A 25,453-nucleotide genomic window follows, 5' to 3' on the forward strand; every position below is an offset into this window, starting at 1 on the left:
ATTGTCATCACAGCAAAGTGTGTTTTTGGTGTCAGCAAGGTGATATTGCTGGGCTCAGGCACCTCCACCATAGGCTCTCGTCCCTGGCCAACATGGTGCAAGCCATCCTTGATTTCCTGCACCCCAAGGCGTTCAAGGACCTCCATCATCACTTCAGCAAATTAAACTTCTTCTGTCACCCACTGAAGAATGCTACTGGTATGCAGGTGTCACTCAGCAACACCCTTCACAGCGTCAAAACAAAGGGGAACAGTGCAGCGCTGTTGACACCACAAGTGGAAGACAGCTTTGCTGCCACCAAGCACAACTTGGCAGATGCTAACCTGCTCACCCACCCACAAACCACTGCCCCATTTGCTGCTGTGGTGAATCCCAGCCAGAAAGTCATGGGCACCATGCCGCAGTAGCACATCAGCAGCACCTGGCAGGCAGTCACTTTCTTCTCCAGCAAGTTCTCTATCACTGAGTGGTGCACATACAACAGAAACTTCCCTCCCATCTAAGAGGCAACCAGATACTTTCAGATGTCAGTAGAGACCTTTAACTTCATGGTCTTCATTGGTAACTTTCATCTTGAAAGACAATGACCAGTGCTTGCAACATCAGTTTACCACCAACATACTGCCACAACTGACAATGGTGTCACTGACTGCCTTGGCTGAACCTGCACCCTCACTTGGTCCCTGGACTCCAAGGTACTCAGCACCATGCAGTAACAAGACCTGAAACTGTTTGTCTCTGCCTTGATGCCTTTACCAGTCTCCTAATTTAATAAATTTCAGTTCCCAGCCCAGACAGCAGTATCTGATGTAACATATCAACCAGATCACTGCACCCATCCCCAATCACATTCTATCCCAAGGCTGCATTTGATGAGCTACACAACCTGGCACACTGCAGTGTGAGTACTTCCATCCACCAGAGTTTCCTGTGGCCAGGTATTCAAAGGGACTACAAGACCTGGACCCACATTTGCCTCACCTGTCAGCATGACAAGGTCAGCCAGCAGATACATGCACCTAATGCCACCTTCCCAGAAATCAGGCAGCACTTTGTTCACTTTCACTGTACCTGACATCAAGTTACCATCTGTCAACAGGATTGTGGAACAGCACAACCATACCTTAAGGGCCAACCTTCCCTGACCCAAAAGCATGTGGAGCACTGCCCTGCTGATGGTATTTTTTGTCCTCTGCATCACTCACATGTCTGACATAATGTCAGCTGCTGATCTCATCTATGGTCAGTTGCACACCATGCCAGGTGACTTAAGAGCCCACTGATCTGTCCGTGGATGATATTGTGCCTGAGTTTGTCACCAGCTAGCAAGACTGCATTGGCTTGCCTGTGAACCCCACCCTCTCCTGCTCCCATCCCCAGCACCATGGACCATGGTTTCATTCACAGCAAGAAGCTAGCCTCATGCGGTCATATCAGAGGGCACATTGAAATTCATAGTCCTATTTCAGCCTCACTACTCTAGCCCGCACCTGGTACTGAAGCAGGAGTCCAAGACATTCAGTCGACATTTTTGTAGCACCCCTACCAGCATTGTGATCAACAGCTTAAAGCCTCTCCATAAGCTGAAACCCATTCTCATCAACAACCCACAGACACCCACTGCTGCAGATAGTGGTGCCACTGCCAACACCACATTAAGCAATGCTGCCGCCAATGCTGCTCACCCCAACACACCAGCCTTCTGCACCACAGCTGAGGACTCAGCCAGAAATCTACCGAGCTGTGACACTATTCCAGAACTGCCACTGACAATACAGACACCGGCTGACTATGCTGCTGACACCAGACCAACACCCTAGCTGCCATTGCCACCCACAGTTGCATTATTTTATGCATTCACAGCACCAGCCTCAGACCTGCTGGTGCTTGTCTTCTTGCTGGAGACATAAGCGATACACTCTTGCAATGGTCGGCACATGCACTTCCATCTGTCAAACATGGCCACTCAACTGTCAGCCCATCCACACAGTAACCTAGCAATGCTACTGTGCTTCAACCTCCACTACGTTGCACTGGGAACCTCACTCAGCACCTGGTCACTGTCCATGCACTTTTAGACATAGGCTGCTCACCAGCCACTTTCCCTTCACCCTGTTGCTCTGCCCAATCTTCCCTGGAACCCCCACCTTGAATACCACCTAATGACATCTCACTGTTGCTCACTGCCAGCTTCTTGCTGGCTTTCGCTGTCATGCACTACTGACAGTTGGCAACTATGTCTACTGAACATCTGGTGTCCTGACATCTGGCACCCACCTGTCACGTGACTGGCATTAGCAATGTCAGTGACTCTGCCCTTTGTCTACTGTTATGCCTCAATCCCAGTACTAGCCTCCTTTGTCAAACCTCACGAAGTTGGGGGGGGGGGGGGGGGGGGCAAGCTCTCTACTGCCATTTACTAATGCAGTGAGTTTCTTTCTTCATATTCATGTTTTCACCAACAGCTCTTGATTCTGATATTTGACTGGACACCCATCCACTACAGTCACCTACTGCTGGAACCTAAACAACAGTTCTGCACCTAGCCAGGCCTTTTCTGGCATAACCTTGCTCTCAGTTTGGATCTTCCCTTTATGGTAACAACATCAGATTTTGGTCCTGCACACACACCACAATAGACCTGCCACTTGGCGATGCACTTCATATCTGAGATATGTTAAAAAATGACGAAAATCCTCCAGCTGTATTAAGGTGTTGGTTTTATTGGCGACTAGTTTTGATGTTGTTACAATATCATCTTCATGTCCATACTTGTTGACAGCAGCTGTGTGTGTCTAACACTTGTAGTCAGTGGTGAGATAGGCATGTCCCATGTGGAAGGCAGGAAAGCAAGAACAGCAAGAAAAATAAGTCCTTGAGGGCAACTTCACCTAAACCTTGGATTATCTCCTTATCAGAATCATGTAGTATACTAAGTGAAGAAGTAGGTGCAATTCTACCATAGGGTTGGCATGTTCCACTGCATTGGTATATACCACTATCATAAAATATGGAACAGTTATCCTACTAAATAGCATTCCATATGATGACACAACCAAATGAAAGATTAAAATGCTATTCTATTTTTATGCTTGCCATTAGATAGAAAGCTTTCTAATGAGTGACAGTTGGTTACTGGTGTTTCTTGTCAAAAAGTAGTGGTAATGTTTGTAGAATATATTTCAAATATATCGTATATTTTGAACAATGATGTATGTATAAGATCCCCTTAATTTTAGATCTTAGGGACAAATTATAGTCCTACAAAGTTATTTCTCAATAAAAAATTTCAAGCATAATCCTTTGTGTACTTGGATCTCCACAGCTAATGAATTTCATGTACAAGAATAATTTTCTTGCTTTTACTGTAATTAACTATTGTTGCTGGATCCAAAACAACAGTAACTGCCTTAATTCAGAGCGGTGTACATATAAATGCCTCCTTCAGTCATAGAAAATAGCATTTTGTGGGTGAAGGTAGGTACTACAGTATGCATACACCACTCCATATTATCATATACCTTGCTATCAATTTATAGGAACACTAATGAAGTACATGTTTTCTTTCCATATAAAGCTTTGGTCTGGGGTGAAGGAAATTCTACATTTACAACAGTATCTTTCTTCAGCAGATGAGCATCCTTTTGTATAAAGGGTCAGAGAGTAGCAGTGTTGCAACCTCGTGAGAGCTGCTTCTTAATTGTCGGTTTTCTCTGGTCCCTTAACTGGCACGTGTGGGCACTGGTCGCATGTCCCATTCCTGATGAAGTTGTAATCTGAAACACAACATAGATAGCACACTGTAGCAACAGGACATCACTGATTCACTGCAGCTCCATCCACCATACAGTACTGTCAATTTATGTCATTTGAGGAATGTAGATGCTCATTTGAATGGTTTGTTAACAACAACACAAGCATATTATGTAACAAAATTTAAATATATCTCAAGTGACTCTATGCTGCATTTTCTAATAAGGCCCAGAAATTTTTGAGTACATAAATGTCAATAATTTCATTTTGCAACAGAGTAGTAAGAAACAGAATGAAAATTGGGTTTAAATGTCCCATCATCCACAAGGTCTTTAGAAACAGAACATAATGTTAGAACATGCAATTTTGGATGTATAAATCAGTTGTATAATCTTTTTAAAGTAACCATCCGAGCATTTACCTCTTGACATTAAGGTAATGCATGAAAACCTGAACTTTGCTAGCTGTAGGAGGATTTGTACCGTCATCCTCAAAAAAGTGGGCCCAATGTCTTACTACTGTGCTGATAACTTGATAATGATACAAAGAGAGTACATAACTGCCAAAGATCATCAGAGTTCCCTACCAGCCTTGTACCCACATGTTCTTTTTAATATATCGTATTTATGGTTTTTTCCCAAAGATTGAAGTTCTTCAAACAAGCCTATCCTGTATAATCACTGTACTCTAAAGGTATTTCAACTTGCTGTATTTCTACATATTTACCCCCCTCCCCTCCAATACTTCCCTTCGTTATTAAAGAAATGTGTCTTTAATGCCTTGTGATAGGTCCCACTAACATATCCCTTCTTTTAGTCAAGTTTTTCAGCAAAATTCTTCACTCCTTGGTTGTATACAATGTCCCTTCAGTAGTTGTCTGATATACTCACCTACTACCAGCATTTTCTGCAGCTTCACATTCCAAAATCTCCTTTTTTCTTCTTATGTGTACTGTTCATCATTCACATTTAACTTCTGTATAGGGCTGTCTGTATTCCAGACAAATATATTCAGACAAAACTTCCACTTATATCAAGGACTGGGGCTCAGTGAGAAGACAAGGCTTTTATGCTGCAGGACAGTGTTTTGAATCCCTGCCTGGTCATTTGGATTTAGGTGTACCATAGCCTCCCTTATATCACTTAAGGCACATTCTGCAACTTTTGGTTTAAAAAAGACAGGGGTGATTTCCTTCATCAGTATGTGCTACCTCTAATGGCGTTGTTGTCAACAGAACATTAAAGCCTATTCTTCCTTTCTTAATATATATAGCTCTTTCCTTGCTATTATCAATCTACATTTTGTAACCTGCCATCATCAGTTACTTAGGTGCCTGGGCCTACATGTCAGAGCTTGCCTACTGCTTTCAGCATCTCACTTCCTCTTGTAGCTCATCCATCATCACTGGACTTATTTTAATTATACTCCATCCAGTTTCATTTTTTATTTTATTTTTATAATTTTTAGGACTAAAATAAATTTTCCTATTTTGCCAGTACTCTTTTATCTTATCCCAACATTGTTTTATTTCTATTTTCTGTCTGTGCCGTTTTCAACTTTTTATTTCTTCTGCCTTGAAAGCCTTCTAAAGTTAGCATTTAATCCTTCAAAAGTTCTTTATGTTAATTTTCTTCCAATTACTTGATGTTATTTCTTACTAATTCTTTTTTTCCATCTGTACCAATGTTATTGTCAATTCCTTTTCCAGAAGTGCAGAAATATTTCTTTTTCACTTGCTGTTCTTGCTTATTCAGTTTGCCATTTCTTCTGATTTTTCTCTATATTTTTGTAGATCTTGTCATTACTTATTTTTCAACCATATGTAGCTTGCATTAGACCCACTGTTTTTCTAACAATCCATCTTCCAAGTACCTCTGTTCTGTTCAGGTTATAGTCTAGCATTCACATGCATGTAAACATTCTGGTCTTACCACTGTGGCATAGGGTTTTGTTTTCTGAGATTCGATATTGCAGAACTTTTTTGTTGAACAATATGCTTTCATCTATAGTGAGTAACTAGGGGAAAGATAAGTACCACCCACAGGAAAATTAAAAAAGTATCTGGAGAAAAGAGAAACAGCTGTATGAATATAGTGATCTGAGATGAGAAACCACTACCAAGCAAAGAAGGGGAAGTGAAAGATGGAAGGAATTATAGAGGGGCTATACAAGTAAACTGAACTTCAAGGCTGTATTACAGAAAGGGAAGAAAAAGTATGTAAAGTTGAGTTGGAAGATGTGATACTGTGAGAAGCAACTGACCCAGTAATGAAAGCCCTATGCTGAAATGGGAACCCTGGAATAAATGAAATTCCCTTAGAAATGGTGATATTCTTGGGAAAGGCAGTCATGACGAAACTATTCCATCTGGCGGGCAAGATACATGAAACAGCAGAGATAATACCAATTCCAAAGAAAGCATGTGTTATGAACTATCAGTTTAATAAATCATGGTTGAAAAATACTGACATGAATTATTTACAGAAGAATGGAAAAACTAGTTGAAGCCAACATTGGGAAAGATGGGTTTGAATTCCAGAGAAATGTTAGAACATGGGAGGCAACACTGAACCTATGACTCATCTTGAAAAATAGATTAAGGAAGCACATTCATGGCAGTTGTACATTTGGAGAAAGCTTTTGACAATATTGGCTGGAAAAAACTTCTTAAATTTTTAAAGGTTGTAGGTGTAAAGTACATGAAGCAAGATATATGGAAAACAAATAGCCATTATAATAAGAGTTGATGAGCATAAAAGGGAAGCAGTGATTGGAAAGGGAGTGTAGCCTATCTCCAATGTTATTCGTCTATAGTTTGAGGAAGTTGTGAAGGAAAGTAAGTAGAAACTTGGAAAGGGAACTAAAGTTCAGACAAAAGAAATAAAAACTCTGTGGATTGCCAGTGACATTGTGATTCTGTCAGAGATGGCAGGAGAGTTAGAAGTGCATTTCAACAGAATAGACAGTGTCTTGAAAGTTGGATGTAAGATGAATACCTACAAAAGCAAAACAAGTGTAATGGAATGTAATTAAATAAAAATGAGTGATAGTGAGGGAAGTGAATCAGAAAATGAGACACTTAAAGTAGTTGATAAGTTTTGCTGTTTGAACAGTAAAGTAACTTATGATGGCTGAAGTGGAGAGGATGTAAAATGTAGAATGGCAATGGTAAGAGGAAATTTGTTAATAGTGAATACAAATTTAAGTGTTAGGAATTCTTTTCTGAAAATACTGGACCGAAATGTAATTGTGATGAAGTTAAATGTAGGTGATAAGCAGTTCCGACAAGAAGAGAATAGAAGCTTTTGAAATGTGGCACTACAAAGGAATGCTGAAGATCAGATGGGAATATGGTAACCTATGAGAAGGTACTGAATGGAAATGGGAAGAACAGAAATATGTGACATAACTTGACTAAACAAACACATCATTTGATAGGACACATTCTGAGACATCAGGGAATCATCAGTTTAGTAATGGAGGGAAGTTTACATGGTAAAAAATGCAGAGGGAGACCACAAGATGACTACAGTAAGCAGGCTCAAATGCTTGTGGGTTGTATAAGTTATTTGAAGATGAAGAGTCTTAGGATAGAGTGGCATGGAGAACTGCATCAAATCTGTCTTCAGACGGAAGACCTTAATAAAAGAGATGTGGTCCAGATTTTGCAGGAAAAATTAGGTAACAGGTAAGAGTTCCTAAGTATTTTCAAGCCAAGTGCGTGTCTTAGCCAAGTGATATAGGATGTAGGGTCACTGTGGATGGGGTTTACAAAGCAAGATCATGTTGAAGTAGTGGGTGGAGTGGCAAACAGTATTGATAGGGGTCATGGTTACAATATTGAGTGTGACCTTCTAAAAATAGCATCTGCAACAAACTATACAAATGTTGGCTTGGTTCCTACGTTCCTTCGGTATGATATGCCCCAAATGAAAAGTTCTATCAGGAGGGTCAATATGGAGCTAGATCAGCTGCTTTGGGTGGCTACTTTGTCAGGCATGGGTTTGGTTCTTGTTGATGATATTGGTAGGTGGGACTTCACAAGACATGGCCCGCATCTCAGTAGGAAAAGGAAGGGTAAACAGCTGGGATGATAGCAAAATCTTTAAGGGGGGCACTGAAACTTATGGGAGTATTTCTTTTTTAGGCTAAGATCAGTATCCAGTCAATCAACATTGACTGAAATTAAGCTTAATGAGAAACTCAGACAGGCAGGTACTAGAGATGTTAAAATATCACAAGATTCTCGTAACAGTACTGTGAAAATTAATGTTAGTATTTCACAAGATTCTCATAGACGTATCATGAAAAATAATGTTAGTATATTGCATCAGAGTATCAGGGGATTAAAGAATAAAAAGTAGATGAGCTTCTTGTTTGTTTTGAAGATTTAGAAACTGAGGGTGGAGTAGATGTACTATGCCTGTCTGAACATCATATAGTCTCAGGTATGGAAATGGTAAATGTAGGTGGATACAAACTTTCAATACATGTAAGCAGAGACACTATGGAATGAAGAGGAGTTGCCATATATGTTAAAATCTATCATAGAATGAAAAATTTGGAAACTAAAATATTTTGTGTAGAGAAACATATAGAAGCATGTGTATGTGAGATTAAACTAAATAATGGCACTTCTATAATTTTAGCCATGTATAGGTCCCCATTGGGAAATTTTCAACTACATTTGAAAAACTTTGGTTCTTTGTTGAGCTATCTATCATACAGAGAAAAGCAAATTATTGTTTGTGGGGATTTAAATGTAGATTTTCTGAAAGAGTCCGATAGAAACCTTGACCATGAAGTATTACTTGGTTCTTTCAATTTGACATCAGTTATTGATTTTCCTACTTGGGTGGTACACAAAAGCAGCACACTGATAGATAATGTTTTCATAGACCAAGATAACTTTAATCAAATAAAAACTTTTCCTTTTAAGAATGGTCTGCCCGATCATAATGCAGAGCTAGTTATAGTATATGACATAGCTCCATACAGTAATGCAAAAAAGTCCTCCAAAATAGTGCGCCCAATTAATGATGTAACAGGGGAAAATTTTAGGGAAAGTTTGCAACAGTTAGACTGGGATGAGGTGTGCAGAGAACCTCATGGTAATTTAAAATTTAACCTATTTCATGATACCTTTGTGAGTATATTTGTAAACAGTTTCCCTAAGAAATTAGTGAAATACAATTGTAAGCAACCACGTAAAAAAGCCATGGCATGCTAAAGGGATAAAAATATCTTGTAAACAGAAAAGGGAAATGTATCTCATAGCTAGGAGAAGTAATGATCCCAAAGCAGTGAAACATTATAAAAACTACTGCACTGTATTAAAATGTCCAGAAGTATGTGGAATATGTCTGAGACTAGCACATCTGATAATAAAATTAAAACAATTTGGAATATTGTTAAAAGGGAAACAGGGCAACAAAGAGCACTGGAAGACTGTATTTCTGTCAAACTCAATGAAAAGTTTGTTAACAAGAAGTCAGAAGTAGAAAACATTTTTAATAATCATTTTTAAGTGTTGCAGAGAAAATAGGACCCAGCAGTTCATTAGAAAATGCAAGGCAGTATATGGAAGAGAGAATACCTATGCAATTTGATAAAACTGAAATTGAACCCACTCTCCTAGTGAAATTAGGAAAACAATAAATTCACTCAAAAGTAAAAGTTCACATGGAATTGATGCCAGTTCCAACATAATACTAAAAGCTTGTTCTCAACAAATAAGGGGGATTCTCAGCCACATGTGTAGTAGCTCACTGAAACAGGGCATTTTTCCGGATATACTGAAATATGCTATTGTTAAGCCACTGCATAAAAAAGGGGATAGGTCTGATGCTAACAATCATGGTCAATTCTCACTTCTGACAGCTATACCCAAAATTCTTGAAAAAGTAATATATTCAAGAGTAGCATCACATACTTGTAAAAATGAAGTGCTAGCAAAATGTCAATTTGGTTTTCAGAAAGTCTTTTCAACAGAAAATGCTATATATGTTTTTCAGATCAAATATTAAATGCATTGAATAATTGAACATTGGGGTATTTTGTGATCTCTCAAAGGCTTTTAATTGGGTGAATTGTGAAATTCTTCTAGATAAGCATAAGTATTGTGGTATGAGTGGGACAGTGCACAAACGGTTTAGTTCATATTTAACTGAAGACTGCAGAAGGTTGAAATTCAGTATAGATAGCCTACAAAAATCAGCAGAGTCCGCTAATCGGGGAGGTATCAAGAATGGTGTCCCACAGGGTTCAGTCTTGGGTCACTTATTGTTCTTAATATATATTAATGACTTGATACTCTATATTCATGAAGATGCAACGGTAGTTCTTTTTGCTGATGATACAAGTATAGTAATCACACTCAGCAAATCAGCTGAGGAAATTTTAGGTAATGTCTTTCAGAAAATTGTTAAGTGGTTCTCTGCAAATGGACTCTCACTAAATTTTGAGAAAACACTGTTTATACAATTCTGTACAGTAAATGACATAACACCATGGATAAATATAGACAATGAACAGAAGTCTGTTGCTAAGGCAGTATATTCAACATTACTGTGTGTATGCATTGATGAGAAATTGAATTGGAAGAAACACATTGCTGATCAGCTGAAACAGTTAGGTTCAGCTACTTATGCTATTAGGATTATTGCAAATATTGGTGATAAACTTATCAGTAAATTAGCCTACTATGCCTATTTTCAGACTTGCAAACTTTTCCAAGAGGCATGGTGACACACTTTTCCAACGTCATACAGAAAGATGCCATTGCTCAAAACAAACATAGAGGGTTTTTACTTTATTTCATGAAACTTAAAATTTCCAAATTCGAAGCACATGCTGATGTACCACAATATCAAATGGCTCTGTAGTAGAACTTTCCACCAGCGAAGAACTGATGAGCACAACTGCTTTCACTTATGCACTGAAGAGACAAAGAAACTGTTACACCTGCCTAATATTGTGTAGGGCCCCTGCAAACATGCAGAAGTGCCACAACATGACATGGCATGGACTCAAATAATGTTTGAAGTAGTACTAGAAGGAACTGATTCCATGAGTCCTCCAGGGCTGTCCATAAATCCATAACAGTATGAGGGGGGGGGGGGGGGGTGGAGATCTTTTCTCAACAGCATGTTGCAAGACATTCCAGCTATGCTTAATAATGTTCATGTCTGGGGAGTTTGGTGGACAGCGGAAGTGTTTAAACTCGGAAGAGTGTTCCTGGAGCCACTCTGCAGCAATTCTGGGTGTCATATTGTCCTGGTGGAATGTCGGAATGCACAATGAGCGTGAATGGATGCAGGTGATCGGACAGGATGCTTACGTGCATGCCTCCTCTTAGAGTCATATCTCGATGTATCAGGCGTCCCATATCACTCCAACTGCACATGCCCCACATCATTACAAAGCTTACACCAACTTGAACAGTCCTCTGCTGACGTGTAGCGTCCATGGATTCGTGAGGTTGTCTCCATACCTGTGTACATCCATGTGCTCAATACAATTTGAAATGAAACTTGTCCAACCAGCCGATATTTTTCTGGTCATCAACCATCCAACATCAGTGATGACGGGCCCAGGTGAGGTGTAAAGCGTTGTGTCACACAGTCATCAAGGGTACATGAGTGGGCCTGCAGCTCTGAGAGCCCATTTTGATGATGTTTTGTTGAATGTTTCACAAGCTGACACTTGTTCATGACCCAGCATTTAAATCTGCAGCAATTTTCAGAAGGATTGCACTTCAATTGCCTTGAATGATTTGATTCACTTCAGTCATCATTGGTCACATTTTCACAGGATCTTCATCCAGCTGTGGCAATGTCAAGGGTTTAATGTTTTACCAGATTCCTGACATTCATGGTACACTCACAAAATGGTCATATGGGAAAATCCCCCCTTCATTGCTACCTCATAGATTCTGTGTCCTATCACTTGTAGGCTGATTATAACACCACTTTCAAACTCACTTAAATCTTGATAACCTGCTAGTGTAGCAGCAGTAAACACTCTAACAACTGCACCAGACACTTGTCTTACATAGGCATTGCCAACTGCATCGCTGTATTCTGCCTGTTTACATATCTCTATATTTGAATACACATGACTCTACCAGTTTCTTTGGTGCTTCAGTGTAGGTGGACAAAAGAAATGGTCAGGAAACTTTTCCACAAAGGCAAATACAGCATCCTTGAGCTGTGGAATGACATGACATTATCAAGATCCATGTTATTTAGATTACATGAAGAAAGCACAGTGCAAGAAACGAAAATCTCCAACTTTGTGATGCAATTAATCTGTCATTTAGCACAGAAATATTCTCAGATGAACTAAAAAAAATACAATTCACTAGCTACTTAATAAAAAGTGTGACCAGTCTGATGTTAGCATTTACAGATCTACATTACTTTCTGGTTTTTCACAGAGACTAGAAAGAACAATGTGCGAAGGACTATCTGATTTTCTTACTAAAAACAAAATATTGTTTAATGGTCAAAATGTTTATGAAAAAAGACTAGTTGATACAGTTGTGTATAACATTTTAAAATCTGTATTAAATTCCATAGATAATAAAGAATGAAATTTTGGCCTCTTTCTGGATCTAACACCTTCATGTAAGAAACCATAACTTACTGCTCAGGAAACTATGTTAGTATAGGATTAATGGAGTCATACCTAGGGTGCCACAGGGCTTTGCACTGGGATCATTGGTAATTTAATATTTAGAAATGTTATAGCAAGCTGTTTATCAGTAGGAAAAACTTTATTGTTTTCTGATGACACCTGTCTGGTGGTTAAATAAATTAATTATGCTGACCCACAGGAAAGATTCACAGTAGTAATCATACAAGCAAACACACAGTTTTAGGATATGCAGTTGTATAACGAATGAACTAGGAACCAACCTAACAGTAGAGGTTGGCGAATGTAAGGAAGTGCAAATACCCTGTAACAAATTAAAAAAAAAAAAAAAAAAAAAACGCTTTATGATGGGGAAACATATAGAATTGCTAAACTGGAAAGAATGCTTAAAACTTATTACAGTTTTCACCAGTGTTATGTGCAGACTTGCACTCTTAAGATATGGCATAATGATTTGGGGTGTATCAGTCTGTCTAAATTATCGTTTATAAGAGATCAATAAGGCCGGCCATTGTGGCCGAGTTGTTCTAGGCATTTCAGTCTGGAATTGTGTGACCGCTACAGTCGCAGGTTCAAATCCTGCCTCGGGGATGGATGTGTGTGATGTCCTTAGGTTAGTTAGGTTTAAGTAGTTCTATGTTCTAGGGGACTGATGACCTCATCCCATAGTTCTCAGAGCCATTTTTGTAGATCAACAAGAATAATCAAAGGAATTGCAATGGAGAATGGTGTACATAATTTTTTCAAGGAATTCAGATCAAGAATCTACATTGAAGAAATTACATGCTCTCTGAAGGCACACTAGGAATTCTCAGTTTTAAACAGTCAAGTCAATAGCTAGGAAACAAGAAACAGAGATTGCATTCACAGAGAACTATACACACAAAAGGCATGTATTAAAAAGCACTCTTTGTCAGCTGAAACAACTTTTTAGTGAATTACAAAAGGAAATAAAAAAAGAATGAAAAAGATAGCATAATTCCACAAATTTGAAAAAAGTTAATAAAATGTTTGTTTGGCCAAAAGCTTTATTTGTGACAGTCTTCTTGTTGGGCCTATCTACGATTCAGCATCTCTGCTTTATATGTGAGTAGAAACTTTCCTTTTCATAATATTGTTAGTTAGCAAAAGTTTTTATAATATTGAAGAATAATTGGATCATCAGCAATAAAAGTAGGGTGGCTTATTTTCTTCATTATATTGAACTGGAATGCTTATTTTAAAAAGTAATTGTATTTGCACAAATGTTATTAATATTGTGACTGTTGTTATGAGTGAGGGTTCATGTTGTACACAAGAATATTCCAATAACTTGCACATGATTGTAAAAATCCAGTAATACAAACTTATTACTTTCTGACTACAGGCTATAAAGTATGTGATAAAATAGAGAATGAAACACTCTGTAATATCTCATGTTATTTCAACCGAGTAAGAGATCCTTGTGGTGACCACAGTATTGAGTAATGGATTAACTCCAGTGAAATGGCTGTATACGAAGTTCTTTGGAGAGGTATTCATGGCTTCTTCTGCTTGTATTGAGTTTATATGCATCTGCGCTACTAGCAAGTTTTTGATGCTTAATAAAATATTTGCTGTGCTCCATGATACAGTTGGTCATTTTCAGTTGAGATAACGCAGAAATTTCTTTCATTATCTCCTACATTGATGATCAACAACTAGAACTTGGATTAACCAGTGACAACAGAGTCAGATCCATCACTGTTGCATCCTACTTCGGAGCCGTTTCCGACATCAGTCAAGCAGGAACGTACGCCTGTTTCTACGCCAACGGCTTCTACTTCGACCAGAGCTTAGCAAATGTCATCACGCCAGTCTGGACCTGCATCATGCTTCATCTCCACCAAACACTGGTCATGTGAAATTGCCGCCATTTTGGTCGACAAACGGTGAATTGTGATTTATTCAAGTGGAAACAATATTTTACAAACACCGAATGCACCATGACTTTGACAGATAAGAGTTAGTGTTAGTGTAACTAGACTCTGATCACATCAAAAATGTGGAGCAGGTGCTACATGAACTAACGTATGCCAACCTGAAACAGTGTCTAACAGAACATTATTCTCTACCGCTCTGTGGAAGTTTTGGTAAGCTTCCCCTCATCCCAAACCTACGAGGGTAATCACAAAAGTAAGATCTCCTATATTTTTTATAAGTAAATAGACCTGTTTATTTCTACAGTGGTTTACATCAGTTTACAGCTTGAAGATTTAGCTATTTTTCGACATAATCACCATTTCTGTCGATGCATTTTTTGTAGACACTGTGGCAGTTTTTGTATGCTGTTCAGAAAGTTATGAATCTCTTCTTACACCTCGTCGTCGGAGCTGAATCGCTTTCCATTGTCGACATCCATGCACGACCCACCATACACTTCCGACAATTGGCGATGGATTTCAATCGGCGCAGTGCCCTTTGCGTTCACAAACCGAATAACTTCGCGCTTGGCGGTAACATCCGACAGGAGCTCCATCCTCAACGGCTGACAAGCCGAGACTGAGCGCCTCAGCGCGGCGTGCGCATGTTTACACACTGCGCGTGAAGCAGTCTTCATAACAGTGTGACCTACTACCACAAAAACAGAGTCCTGTACTTATAAAAAAAAAGGAGAACTTACTTTTGGGATTTACCCTCGTATATGCATTCTAAGCCTTCAGAACTGGGACCGATGACCATAGCAGTCTGGTCCCTTTAATCCCCCAAACCAACCAACCTTCAGAACTGCTACGGGAATTACGTTCATTTGCGTGCAAAGATTTGTTGATTGATACTACTTTACATGCTGTATGGCTCAACAAGCTTCCCGCAAAGATACTTCCCGTGTTAACTGCCGAAACTAATCTGCCACTCATGTATTTAGCTAAGAAGGCGGACACTATCGCAGCTTATTTTGAAGACAGTGTTTGCTGCGATCAATTTTCTTGTGCATCAGAGAACAGCGCCAGACCGCGCCTGCCGTGCGGTAACGACCAGCAGTGCTGTAATGCGTAAGAATACAATGGACAAAGCTAGCTCTGGTGCATTTTGCTGCCACATTTACGCAATTAGTAAGTGATACCTGTGCTGAAGTTCAACGTCAGTTCGTATCACCCAACAAATCTATACGACGCATAAAACCCTATTCCACCAGTAATGCAAGTGACTCTTCCACATAGTATTAGTTCCACCTAGTATTCCACAAAATGTTTTGCACAAATGAAAGAAAAAAAAACAATATTCTGCATCGTGTACATATCCAAAAGCAAGTTACGAGCGTTGATGGGCATTCCTCCTCATCATACAGACGAAACACGTCCAACCACAACCAGTGCTCTACATTACGTCAACGTGATGATTGCAGCGCTACAACATCCCAGCAGATTGTTTATCAAGGACAACAACACTTATAAATTTTTAGTCAACTCTGGCTCGGAAATTAGTGTTTTCCGATCGCATCTGTGTTCTGAACCAACTTTAGCCACACCCCATACGCTGACTACAGCAAACAATACCCACACCACCGTGTATGGCGGAAACGAAATTCCACTACACTTCTCCCCTTCCTTCTACCCATCGTGGAAGTTCGTACTCGCTGACGTTAGTGGTCCAGTTACTATATATGATTTCCTAATTTTTTACAAGGTGATGCCAGCTGTCTAGTGAGAGAGCACACTGACAATTTTGCACCCGTCACATCATTCACGCCTGTTCACGAACAGTGTGCTGAGCTCAGTTTAGCTCGCACAAGGATCTCCACAGCTTCCTGCACTAAATGCGGACCGCACACGTGCCTGGAATGCAAGAATCAAACCGCTCCTTCCGATGCGGTATCCATGACAGGTATGAACTCTATGCCGCCTACAGCGACACTATTGGTGGTCAGTTATTGCTTGACTTTCTCGCTCTCACAGACCCTGCCAAAGCATATGAAAAACGTTTGCACACCACACATCATCACCTCAAAACAATGCCTGGACAGCCTATCTTCTGTGCATGTCGCATACCAACAGATAAATTGAAAGCAGCACATCAGGCAATGAACAAAATATTAGAAGCGGTCATTGTATCTGTGTTAGACAGCGATTGGGCGTCGCTGCTACAGATGGCAAAAAAGAAGGATGGTACATGGAGGTGATGTGGCGACTACTGAGTTCTAAATCCCGTACCATACCTAAGCGTTATCTGGTCCCCAATGTTGAAGACTTCAACTACATGCTTAATGATGCATCGTTATTTAGTGTCACTTATTGTGCCAAGGTGGCTTCCCAAATTCCTGTGGCCAAAGAGTATGTAAAAAAATGGCCATCATAACTATACCAGTACAACTTTACACTCTATCAATTATGTAACGCCACACAAACATGGCAAAGATTTAAACATTTGTCAGCGCTTTCAACGTCTTGAGCGTTATGGCATTGTCATCAATCCCGAGAAGTGAGTTTTTGCCAAAACTGAAGTTCCCTTTGTGGGCTACAAGGTTTTCTGTTCTGGCGTAGCTCCACTGCACGAAAAGTTTTCTGCCATTCAAGATATGCCATTGCCTACAACATACGAAAACGTCCGACAGTTCATTGGAATGATAAATTATTATTATCATCATTTACCGAATGTAGCAGTGATACAACAGCCCCTTGAGCGACTTCTCTTGGGCAAAAATACCTCCAACAGCAGGAAGGTCCCATGGAATGCGAAAACAGCCACAGCATTCGACAATCTAAAAACACTACTATCAGAGGTTACACTGCTCGTACATGCAAAGCTTGGTTCAAATGGTTCAAATGGCTCTGAACACTATGGGACTTAACTTCTAAGGTCATCAGTCCCCTAGAACTTAGAACTACTTAAACCTAACTAACGTAAGGACATCACGCACATCCATGCCCGAGGCAGGATTCGAACCTGCGACCGTAGCGGTCGCGCGGTTCCAGACTGAGGCGCCTAGAGCCGCTCGGCCACACTGGCCGGCTGCAAAGCTTGGGGCACTGATCGGTCTCTTTGTTGATGCCGTGGTGGGTGTGGCCTCACAGTAAGAAGAACATCGTTAATGAAAACCCTTAACATTATTATCTGAGTGTGTAAAAAAAGAACAAACAAAATGGAGTGCCATAGAGAGAGAACTGCTGGCCATTTACCTTGCCGTCAAACACTTTTGACCTGTACTGTATGGCAACACTTTACAGTGTTTACGCATCATTGACCTCTCACGTCCATTCTCCATCAGCCAATGGAACATGCCACACCACATCAAGACTGACGTGCAGGCTTCATGGCTCAATTCACAACCGACATTTGCCACATCAAAGGCAAGTATAACATTGACTCTGACTGCCGCTTGCAAGTAGGATGAAGTATTACTAAGGTGGACTGGACAACGACAGGAAATAGCCAGCCCACAGACACCTTCATTCAACAATACATCCACAGTGCAAACTCAGCCTCATCTTAATTAGCGTGAAAAGTTTAGATGCTGCGATTTGTGAGCAAATGAAAATTCGATTAAAGAAAAAAATCTGTGCAGACCACACAGTCTACGTGAGAGAAGCAGCGGGCGCTAAGGTAGTATAAAACATGGCCCATTGTAAGCGCACCTTTAGACAGAGAGAGTGAGAGTAGAGGGTAGCTGGACTTACCAGGAGTGTTGTGGCAGTTGTAGTCACGCAGGTGGCACAAGGAGGAGAAGGTGCGGCAGTAGATGCTGTCACAGGTGCAGCCGCAGACGGGGTCCCAGATATGCGGGCAGATCATTTCGTGGCAAGGCGGTCCTGGCGGCGGCGGTGGCGGCAGTGCGGGTTTGTCCGGTTTGTGGTACTCAACCACTGGGTCACCGGCGGCGGCCAGTGCCGACACCACTGCAGCACCAAAAGTCCCACCGGTTCAGGATTTGGTACAAGAGCGTGCGTATTAAACATCCCGTCGACACTGCGGGTACCAGAGCCTGTGTAATAATTCATTTCGACTAGGATGAGCGACAGAACTGGCTCGCGTCCTTGACGGGACTGCCCCGACAGTGAAATGAAATGATCGCGTGGAATTATTGGTCGGGAGACCCCACGTGGGGTGGTCAAACGATAAGGATAGTAGGAACGCACAGTCCAGAAGCAAACAAACTCTCCCACGGGACCACGCGCTGACGATGACCATTTGGAATGATTCAAACAAGCCAAACAGGATGTAAATCAGAATGACTAAAAGAGCTTTACAGCTTTATCAACGCCGGAGCTGTAAGATGAACAGATAAACTTCACATACAATATAGTCATTCTCGCTGAAATGCTCGAACACTTCGAAGAACTGTTGAGATCGTATTATCTGGAACTGGTGTACACCGGAAGAAAGTTTCGGAGTCCCCAGAAGATATCATGCTTGTACCGTGCAACCAAAACGGCCTTGCTGTGCTGGTACTGCGAACGGCTGAAAGCAAGGGGAAACTACAGCCGTAATTTTTCCCGAGGGCATGCAGCTTTACTGTATGATTACATGATGATGGCGTCCTCTTGGGTAAAATATTCCGGAGGTAAAATAGTCCCCCATTCGGATCTCCGGGCGGGGACTACTCAAGAGGATGTCGTTATCAGGAGAAAGAATACTGGCGTTCTACGGATCGGAGCGTGGAATGTCAGATCCCTTAATCGGGCAGGTAGGTTAGAAATTTTAAAAAGGGAAATGGATAGGTTGAAGTTAGATATAGTGGGAATTAGTGAAGTTCGATGGCAGGAGGAACAAGACTTCTGGTCAGGTGACTACAGGGTTATAAACACAAAATCAAATAGGGGTAATGCAGGAGTAGGTTTAATAATGAATAGGAAAATAGGAATGCGGGTAAGCTACTACAAACAGCATAGTGAACGCATTATTGTGGCCAAGATAGATACGAAGCCCACGCCTACTACAGTAGTACAAGTTTATATGCCAACTAGCTCTGCAGATGACGAAGAAATTGAAGAAATGTATGATGAAATAAAAGAAATTATTCAGATTGTGAAGGGAGACGAAAATTTAATACTCATGGGTGACTGGAATTCGAGTGTAGGAAAAGGGAGAGAAGGAAACATAGTAGGTGAATATGGATTGGGGGACAGAAATGAAAGAGGAAGCCGCCTGGTCGAATTTTGCACAGAGCACAACATAATCATAACTAACACTTGGTTTAAGAATCATGAAAGAAGGTTGTATACATGGAAGAACCCTGGAGATACTAGAAGGTATCAGATAGATTATATAATGGTAAGACAGAGATTTAGGAACCAGGTTTTAAATTGTAAGACATTTCCAGGGGCAGATGTGGACTCTGACCACAATCTATTGGTTATGACCTGTAGATTAAAACTGAAGAAACTGCAAAAAGGTGGGAATTTAAGGAGATGGGACCTGGATAAACTAAAAGAACCAGAGGTTGTACAGAGATTCAGGGAGAGCATAAGGGAGCAATTGACAGGAATGGGGGAAATAAATACAGTAGAAGAAGAATGGGTAGCTTTGAGGGATGAAGTAGTGAAGGCAGCAGAGGATCAAGTAGGTAAAAAGACGAGGGCTAGTAGAAATCCTTGGGTAACAGAAGAAATATTGAATTTAATTGATGAAAGGATAAAATATAAAAATGCAGTAAGTGAAACAGGCAAAAAGGAATACAAACGTCTCAAAAATGAGATCGACAGGAAGTGCAAAATGGCTAAGCAGGGATGGCTAGAGGACAAATGTAAGGATGTAGAGGCCTATCTCACTAGGGGTAAGATAGATACCGCCTACAGGAAAATTAAAGAGACCTTTGGAGATAAGAGAACGACTTGTATGAATATCAAGAGCTCAGATGGAAACCCAGTTGTAAGCAAAGAAGGGAAAGCAGAAAGGTGGAAGGAGTATATAGAGGGTCTATACAAGGGCGATGTACTTAAGGACAATATTATGGAAATGGAAGAGGATGTAGATGAAGATGAAATGGGAGTTATGATACTGCGTGAAGAGTTTGACAGAGCACTGAAGGACCTGAGTCGAAACAAGGCCCCGGGAGTTGACAACATTCCATTGGAACTACTGACGGCCGTGGGAGAGCCAGTCCTGACAAAACTCTATCATCTGGTGAGCAAGATGTATGAAACAGGCGAAATACCCTCAGATTTCAAGAAGAATATAATAACTCCAATCCCAAAGAAAGCAGGTGTTGACAGATGTGAAAATTACCGAACTATCAGCTTAATGAGTCACAGCTGCAAAATACTAACACGAATTCTTTACAGACGAATGGAAAAACTAGTAGAAGCCAACCTCGGGGAAGATCAGTTTGGATTCCGTAGAAACACTGGAACACGTGAGGCAATACTGACCTTACGACTTATCTTAGAAGAAAGATTAAGGAAAGGCAAACCTACGTTTCTAGCATTTGTAGACTTAGAGAAAGCTTTTGACAATGTTGACTGGAATACTCTCTTTCAAATTCTAAAGGTGGCAGGGGTAAAATACAGGGAGCGAAAGGCTATTTACAATTTGTACAGAAACCAGATGGCAGTTATAAGAGTCGAGGGACATGAAAGGGAAGCAGTGGTTGGGAAGGGAGTAAGACAGGGTTGTAGCCTCTCCCCGATGTTGTTCAATCTGTATATCGAGCAAGCAGTAAAGGAAACAAAAGAAAAATTCGGAGTAGGTATTAAAATTCATGGAGAAGAAATAAAAACTTTGAGGTTCGCCGATGACATTGTAATTCTGTCGGAGACAGCAAAGGACTTGGAAGAGCAGTTGAATGGAATGGACAGTGTCTTGAAAGGAGGATATAAGATGAACATCAACAAAAGCAAAACAAGGATAATGGAATGTAGTCTAATTAAGTCGGGTGATGCTGAGGGAATTAGATTAGGAAATGAGGCACTTAAAGTAGTAAAGGAGTTTTGCTATTTGGGGAGCAAAATAACTGATGATGGTCGAAGTAGAGAGGATATAAAATGTAGGCTGGCAATGGCAAGGAAAGCGTTTCTGAAGAAGAGAAATTTGTTAACATCCAGTATAGATGTAAGTGTCAGGAAGTCATTTCTGAAAGTATTCGTATGGAGTGTAGCCATGTATGGAAGTGAAACATGGACGATAAATAATTTGGACAAGAAGAGAATAGAAGCTTTCGAAATGTGGTGCTACAGAAGAATGCTGAAGATTAGATGGGTAGATCACATAACTAATGAGGAAGTATTGAATAGGATTGGGGAGAAGAGAAGTTTGTGGCAAAACTTGACCAGAAGAAGGGATCGGTTGGTAGGACATGTTCTGAGGCATCAAGGGATCACCAATTTAGTATTGGAGGGCAGCGTGGAGGGTAAAAATCGTAGAGGGAGACCAAGAGATGAATACACTAAGCAGATTCAGAAGGATGTAGGTTGCAGTAGGTACTGGGAGATGAAAAAGCTTGCACAGGATAGAGTAGCATGGAGAGCTGCATCAAACCAGTCTCAGGACTGAAGACCACAACAACAACAACCGTGCAACATTACATCTAGTCTTGATAATAGCTATGATTCGGCGAAGGTATGCCATATCCAGGTGCAGGCATTCATTGATGATTAGGTACCATAGAGCAACAACAGTAGAGGGATTTTGATTACTACAGGCATCCGTCCTTCGAAATAGTCCCAAGTATTGTCTGCGGGGTTGAGACGTGTATAGACTAGTGAACATCGCTGTTGTAATCTTAGAAGTTATAACTGTCCACAGAATTAGATACAATTTCCTGCCCAATGTCGGCTCGTGTAATGGCTGAGATGGATCTGCATTCACTGATAGTAACAATTCTTGACGGATTTGATGCCCTTCGTCATTGACAAAGCAATGCCTTCGTCTCCAATCCCTGACGGTTAGGACAACTTTTTTGAGACCACTGTCTTTTTTATTGTCTTTTTAACTGTCTTTTTTTAATTTTTGATATCTAAGCAGAACTATTACAACCATAATTATACACATAAGTTTGAATACATTGCACGGGAACGTACAGATTGGATTCAATACATCGGATATCGTAATCAACATAAAATTACAGTAAACTCATTTTAGAAACTGACCTGCACTTCCTGCAAAACGGCATATAAAAGACGATATAATCTCAAGCATTTCAAACAGAGGAGTACGGTGATACCATTCGGCAAACGGTAACCGATGGTGACTGGACACTGTAGGAGGTGACTTGTAGCTATGTATCTGCGTAAGTAGCCAAAGAATTGACACCGACACCGATGGCCTTTGTAGTCTGGTCCGTTCAACCCCCACAAACCAACCAACTAATTGACACCGACTTCTTCGCCACATTCACACAACGGAGACGCAACCAGACCAGTACGATCTAAATTGAATGCCATTTGGTGTTATAAGACTCTCTGATTGTTGAGAGTAATGTGTTCCCTCGCTCCATCATCTGACATACTTTGTCTAGCTTGTCTACCGTTTCATTTCCAAATACGCCACCTTGTGCTTTTACCTAGCACGTAAAATTTCGTGATTCCTATTTGTAATTTGTAACATCAGAGTCGTGATGTCGTATGCTACTGGGTGGTTTGATCTTTCGCTGTGAAGATTCAAATGGTTCAAATGGCTCTGAGCACTATGGGACTTAACATCTGATGTCATCAGTCCCCTAGAACTTAGAACTACTTAAACCTAACTAGCCTAAGGACATCACACACATCCATGCCCTAGGGAGGATTCAAACCTGCGACCGTAGCGGTCGTGCGGTTCCAGACTGAAGCGCGTAGAACCGCTCGGCCATTCCGGCAGGCGCTGTGAAGATGTCTTGACACTTTCAGCGCTTATTTCTGATCGTAAAGATAAGGAGCTAAGAGCCCAAGCGCCTCTCGGAGCATGGAAGCGTTCGAAGAACAGCCAAAATCTCAGCTGTAATAATCGCGAGTTCATTGGGGAGCTCGAATTTCACTCCATTATGGTAGCTGCTGTCCCAGTAAGCACAACAACATACATTTTAATTCTTCGAAGCGTTGGCGTAGATAAATCTTGCGTTGTTAGGTTTGGAGAGGCACTCCGTCAAAATGCAATTACCTGAATAACCACACAGATAAGGTCCAGGTTAAATACAGTTTGTGGTTCCAGTACTCCAGCTCTGCTTCAAAACAGAGTAATCGTTGTGTAAATACGCATCGTTTTGGAAATGAACTCGAATCCATGTATGCGGCTACAAGTGGATGAGGCTTTTATTGAGCCTGTATCTGGAACTATGGCACCGCACCGTTACGGTATAGGTGTCTTGAACATCTGGTCTTGTGCGAACTGCGACCGTTTGGATAAAAATTTTTCACTCTAATACTCGCGACATATTTGTAGAGGAAGCCCATTTGCTTCAGCTAAAACAATGTTAGTCGGGGTGGACAGTTTTGTCCCCAGACTTACTCTAAGTGCTTTGTACTGATATTTGTGTAATCGTCTTAGGCAAGTGTCGGCAGCTGACCCAAAACGAGGATAAGGGTAAGCCATGTATGGACTTACCAAAGCAGGATATAGTCTTAGTCCAACGTTCGCACCCACTCTGCAGCTCAGACCTATGATAGTTTGCAGAACATTAGTGCACTCTTCTCAGTCTGCAGCAAATTCTGTTGCACGTATCTTCCATCGAAGTTTGTGATCTATATGGAGTCGGAGATCTTTGACTATTCTCCTGATTGGTAGATCATACGGCCCAAGTTTTATCGTCTCCTTGGGAGGAATCTTGTGTCTCATGAAGAAAAGAACCGAGGACTTCCTACGTGATATATCGGAACCATTCTTTGTCATATATGTGTGCAGTCTGTGAATCTTTAGGGCGGGTACCACTCGCTGAATATATACATAGGTCGTCAGCATACTGCAACATCACTATTTCTGTAAGAAACAGTCGTACAGGTCCAACGTAAATATATTGAAAATCAGTGGGGGGCTGGGGAGGGGGGGGGGGGGGAAGTGGTCCCTGGAGGAACCCCACGCTTGTCATCCTCGGACCCGCATACCCATTCCCACTTCTTACTACCGGCGATCGATGTTAAAGTACGACCACTGTCCTTACACTGTATTACATGGCTGTGAGTAGTACATCATGCGTTGTAGACGTCTTTGACAATTAGCGGGGAACTTCAGTGCTCTTGTATTCGGGACTGGACTACTTTGCTAAGAATTTGGTTAAAGAAAAACGAAACAAAAAAGTACAAATGCGGTGGACAACTGCTGAAAGGGAGAGTAGAAGCCTTGCTTAACATCAAAAGCAGCAAATTTATATGAGAAGAAGTGAAAGAATTTTCCAACATAGTAGATATACTACTGAAATGGCTAAAGGAAGGAAGACATCATAGGGGTCTATAGTAGCTTTCTTCGCCAAAAGAACTGCTCTTATCGTTTATTGACATGAATGGAGTTGGAATGGGGGAAAATGAATTCGGTGCAGTACGTGCCACCGTACAGCATGTTACAAAGCACAGATACTGGCGCACTTGAAGAGCATTTCCATGAAACAGTCTGTCTGGAAAAAGGTTTTGAACAACAGTTAGACAACGACGTTGGGTGAATCGGAGATGAATACACTGGAATAACCTGGGAGTTTAAAACCATTGTTCCGCCAGGTCTGTAAGCGTTTTGTCGAAAATTAAAATCTTATTGATATGTCAAGTGTGCCCACTTTCGCTCAATTCGTGTCGATACACAGTGGTGCTGCATTGACTCACTCATTGTCCATACTGGCACCGAAATGGAAGATAAAAGAAAGAAGACCGAAATACTGAATTCGGTCTTCCGAAATTGTTTCACCACAAAAGATCGTAACACGGTCCCTCCTTCCAGCCGTCGTAAAAAAAAAAAAAAAACGAGTTTATCGAGTATCGCCGCAGATTCGCGACTGGATTCAAGACTTCCTTCCACACTCGCTCTTAACGAAACAAAATCGACAGACGTAAACCTAATTTCCTGTATACACCAAGGAAGTGTTACAGGATCGTTACTGTTTACAATACATATAAATGATATAGTAGAAAGCTTCGGACGCTCCCTAAGGCTGTTCACAGATGATGCGGTTGTCTACAACAAAGTAGTAACG

Source organism: Schistocerca americana, chromosome 4 (assembly GCF_021461395.2).
Source record: "Schistocerca americana isolate TAMUIC-IGC-003095 chromosome 4, iqSchAmer2.1, whole genome shotgun sequence".
Classification (NCBI taxonomy): Eukaryota; Metazoa; Arthropoda; class Insecta; order Orthoptera; family Acrididae; genus Schistocerca; species Schistocerca americana.